Genomic DNA, 4,327 nt, shown 5'->3' with positions numbered 1-4,327 from the left:
CTCTGGGGAGGTGCTAATCTAGCCTTTGCCTGAGGCTATCCGGCAAATGGCTCTGTGCAGGGCTTGTGCGGGGCAGAGCGGGTCGCATGGGATCAACAGGGCAGGTGGAGGGAGCAGTTATGGCTGCTCTCAGTCCTGTCCCCGGAGGCTCTGCCTCTCATTTCCAGCAACCGCTGAAAACCTCGGAGAGAAAGCTGCCTTCGAGTTCCGACCGAAGCCAGACAGTCCCGCTTCTTTTGAGTCTGGGTCCCTAGAGACTCGCCCAGAACTGGAGCTCAGAGCCTGAGACTCCCTCCCGATTGAAAATGACAACCGTGCCCTCAGCCGCCAGCCCGCTCCACATGCACTCTGCACCTTAGTCTTTTACTTCAGCATTGCGCCTCCTCTGAGTCTCGGTATGCTTTTCTTTTTCCTCCTAGTTGTAGAGCTTCCACTCAGCCAGCCTTCCTGTAGTTCTGGATGATGTCCATTCCGTCTTTTAGTTGTATTTTTGAAGTGGTTGTTCGAGGCAGCAAACTCCGGCGTTAACCTATGCCGCCATCTTGGTTTCTCCCTCTCTCTCATCATTGATGTTTCAACTCTCTCTCCCTTTCCCTTCCTCTCTGATAATTAGTAAAAATATATTTTTAAAAAATCATATGTTGAGACCCAGTCTCCAAGGTAATGGTGTTTGGAAGTCAGGCCTTTGGGAGGCAATTAAGTTTAGATGAGGTCATGGGGGTAGGGCCTCATGATGGGATTAGTGAGTTTATAAGAAGAGACCAGAGAGAGCGCCCTTCTCTTTCCTCTCTGTCAGGTGAGGACATGATGAAAAGATGGCCATATGCGAACTAGGAAACAGGCTCTCACCAGACACCTGATCTGCCAGTGCCTTGATCTTGGACTTCCCAGCCTCTAGAACTGTGAGAAAAAAAGAAATGTTTGTTGTTTAAGTTAACCGGTCTATGGTAATCTGTACTAGCAGCCCAAATTGACCAAGACATGTGGACGCATCACTCCAACCTCTGCCTCTGTCATTACATGCCGTTTTCCTTGTGTATGGCTATGGGTATCTTTTTTTCTTATAAGGCACCAGTCTAAGGGCCCACCAACTCCCGTTTGACCTCATCTTAACTTGATTACATCTGCAAAGATCTTATTTTCAAGTAAGGTCATATGCATAGGTACCAGGGGTTAGGACTTGAACATATTTTTGGAAGGGACACAGTTCAACCCACACATATATGTAGAGTAGGAGGAAGAGTATTCCAGGTAGAGGGAACAGCAGGTGCAAAGGTACCTCCAGAAGGGTGCAGGTGAGTTCTGGGAAATAAATCAGCACAGCCAGTGAAGAGTGAGCATAAGGTGTGGCTGGGGTGGCTCATGCCAGGCCTCATAAGTCCAGTGGAGTGGTTAGGCTTGGCTGGGCTACAACTAGAGATATACCCCCAGGCTTAGTAGCTTGACAGTACAGATTCCTTTCTTGCTCATGGCAAGTGTGACATGGGTTAAACAGCTCTCCATAATGTAGCTCTACCATCAGAACATGTGGTCTCCAGGGGAAGGGAGGTCTGGGGGAGGCCCTGGCCTCTATGCCCAGGTGCAGAAGTGACCCTTCTACTCACAGAACACACAGCAAGGAGGTCTATTTGGGTGGGGCATAGATTTCTGTGACCCCTGACTGACTCTCTCACCCCACTCATATTCAGGGTTAGGATTTCATTCTCAGAGTGGTGGGAAGCCAGCCAGGGTTTTCACACAGTGTGACAAGATCTGACTTGTGTCGTAAAAAGTTTCCTCCGGCTGGAGCCGGAGTTAGCCCTGAAGTGGAGGATCTGGAGCTCAGGGAGCTGAGTGGGCAGTGGCTTGCGTGGGAGTTGGCTACTGCAGTCACCTCATATTTGTAGTTAGCGCCTGCAATTTCCACTTTGCAGGCTCAGCCAAAAAATAAATAAATAAAAATAAAAAGGGAGAAAAATGAATTCATGTAATTTTAAAAACTTTGAAAATGTACTTTGTGCCTGTCCTCTTTATTCTACACTGATGATTGTACACATTTTTATACATATATTGCCTGACAGCCTGGACTCCTTGTTGATTTGAGAACCTCACTGTCATGGAAGAAATCCTCTACTCTAGTTCTATAGCTGGGATCCAATAATAAGAGTGGAGATCCTTGTGTCAAAGGGACTTTCTGCTGCTTCCAACATCCCAGTTCTCTGCCTCTGTCAGAAATACCCTTGGATGCAATATAAAGGCATTCTGGGCGAAGACTGATCCCCACTGGTCTGCAGTTCTTTATAGTTTGTAAAGTATTTTCTAAGCATTGCTTCATTTGAGCAGCAGAATTAAATCTGACACAAGATCTAATTCAGACCAAGGAACTCAGGAGCTCAGAGACTCCTTGGCCTACAGTATCCCGGAGCCCTGGAACAGTACGGAGTTGGAAATGCTGGCTTTGTGGCCAGTTTTAGATGTGTGATTTCAGCATTTTCCTCTATAAATTATGAATAAGTACACACAAAATTATTTTGAATCTCCAATAAAGCCATGTTGGTGAAAACATTTTGCAAACTTTGAAGCATGGTCTGAATGTTGTTATCCTTAGACTTGACATGCTGTTGAGAGTGTTTCCCAGGTGGTGCTAAGAGAATCCAGGTGGACAAGGGCAGATTAAGTGAATTTGTGTCCCCAATAGTTATGCCCTGTGGCTGCATTTAGACTATTTGAACTTAATCACCTGAATTATCTTCATTGCTTGGGTAGCTGCACCCATCATCTCCTGTGAGTCACATCCCTGGCCCTTAGGTCTGTGGGTGGGTGAGGGCTTAGGTGGAGATGGCGTGGTGAGTCTGTTCTGGATTTCACTGCAAGCCAGAGCAGTAGATGACCAAGGTTTTATGGAGATATGTGAGTTCCAGTTATGGAACCAAGTCTGAAGTGGTCAGGTGGGCCTTGGGGTGAACCAGAGGGCCTTTGCTCATCTGGGGTTGGGTGCCCAGCTCTAGTTGATTGATACCTTGGGAGGAATGTAGTGTATTTTTTCCAAATGTAAGATCGTCACATTTTTCATTCTCATGGCAGCTCATTGGGTGGCTGGAATGGGGCGTAAACCGTGGCCCAAGGCTTTGGGCGTCAGTGTTCCCATTTATAAATTGAGGATGGTACCACCTTTCACTGGGCTGTTAGGAGATCAGATCAGAAAACAGCAGGCCAGATCCCGCGGGATCTGGCCGCAGGAATCCAGCGGGCGGATGTCAGCTACCTGTGTTCTGTTGCTCCTGGTAATTCCCGGGCTTCAGAGGTTGTGATCTTGGTCCATTTGGGACCCTTCACCCACATGATTAAAAGGAATCACGGGGTTATGCAGGCCTTTTAAATTTGGTTGTCAAGGAGATAATATTAAGGGTTTTTGTATATTAGAAAAAGAGAACTAACTACCCCACCCCCCAACATCATGACTTTGAAAATGTTAGTGGAAAATTAAATTTCAGCAAAGATGAGTGAACTAGTGTAAATGAAAAATTTTAAGTTATCCAAAGTATAAACACGATGCTAACCGTCAAGGTGGCGTGGGGCGGCCTGATTGGGGAACACCATGGTGCTACCCTTTCTCTCGCCACATCCTCGTCAGCTTGGTAGGCGCCAGATCTCCGCAGGACTCGTCCCCAGCCCGCGGCTCCCCGCTGCGGGGGGCGGCAGGAAGGGCGGGAGCGCGGGGCTCGGAGGACACCAAGGTCAAGGGGAGGGCGAGCTGCTTCGCCATCCCTCCGAGCCGAGGACCGTGGGGGACCCTATGCGCCCCAGCTCGGCAGCCTGGGTTCTGCCGCTTCCAGCCGGGCGATCTCGGTTTGCGAGACTTGTTCGAACCTACTTCCCTCTTTGGGGAAATGGAGCGACCGAGACTGTCAATGCTGGGATTGGGGGCGCCGGAAGGAGAGAGACTGCGGCCTAACAGGGCGGAAGGTATGCCTGGGGCCTCTCAGCCTAGGGCAGGCACGTCGTTCAGTCAGGCAACGCTCCGCAGGGCCCAGGCTCGCGCGGGTTCTAAAATGAGGACAAAGCCCGCCCGGATCTAGCGTGCGCGCGCCGACGTGGCCAATAGGACGCCGGCGCAGGGTTGAGTGACGGACGGGCACAGCCAGTGAGCATGCCTCTTGTTGCGAGGTGGGCGCCCCGGCTCCGGCATTATAAAGAGCGCCACGAGTCGGCATTGTCAGGCGGCGGTACCGTGCGGGCCTAAGCAAGTCTTTTGGGCGGTGGGTTCCGTGCAGCGGTGGTCGAGGAGGAGCGCGCGAAGTTGCGGCAGCTCCGTTGGCGGAGGGAGGGGAGACCGGGCAGCGCGAGC

At 50.3% G+C, this 4,327-nt stretch overlaps 1 protein-coding gene across 1 annotated transcript in view; it reads left to right on the top strand.

Annotated features, from left to right (window-relative positions):
• HNRNPAB (heterogeneous nuclear ribonucleoprotein A/B) overlaps positions 1-4,327 on the top strand; it is a 24,934-nt gene that overhangs the window by 1,953 nt on the left and 18,654 nt on the right. The window contains exon 2 of the mRNA XM_006762844.2: positions 3,694-3,699. The gene's annotated coding sequence lies outside the window, so the exon portion shown is untranslated. The remainder of the gene's footprint in view (positions 1-3,693; positions 3,700-4,327) is intronic.

Source organism: Myotis davidii, unplaced genomic scaffold (assembly GCF_000327345.1).
Source record: "Myotis davidii unplaced genomic scaffold, ASM32734v1 scaffold438, whole genome shotgun sequence".
NCBI lineage: Eukaryota > Metazoa > Chordata > Mammalia > Chiroptera > Vespertilionidae > Myotis > Myotis davidii.
Note: the sequence above shows the minus strand (reverse complement) of the source record. Positions and strands in the feature narration are given on the sequence as shown.